We start from the raw sequence: 424 nt of genomic DNA on the forward strand, positions 1-424 counted from the left end.
TGTACAAAATAGGGGACAGTAAAAGAACAAAGGTGACAGTGCAGTTGCGAAGATTTTTAAGAGATAACACATGGGGCTCTATCATAAAGCTAAAGCTCATCGGGAGCGCCCCGTGAACATTAGCCATGCTTTTATTATCACAAACGTGGCTGTGGCGAGAGAGAGAACTTTGTACCCATCTGACCACGCGAGCTGGCGGGGCCGAGCTTTTTCTAGGACTCGCCGCTCAGGGCAAGAGGAGGCGGTCGGTTTGCGGCGGTCCTAGCACCTCCGAGGCGGCAGAGGGCTCTGGCCAAGCCTACCAGCAGCGCTTGCGGGGTGGTGCAGGTGGGGCGGACAGCTTGGCAGACGGCTCGTCTGGGAGCGTGGGCGGATGACACGCGCGGAGCAGCCTGGCGAGGGGCGGGGCTGCCGGCGCGGCGTG

The sequence above is a fragment of the Galeopterus variegatus genome, unplaced genomic scaffold, assembly GCF_000696425.1.
Source record: "Galeopterus variegatus unplaced genomic scaffold, G_variegatus-3.0.2 Scaffold2108, whole genome shotgun sequence".
Lineage (NCBI taxonomy): Eukaryota > Metazoa > Chordata > Mammalia > Dermoptera > Cynocephalidae > Galeopterus > Galeopterus variegatus.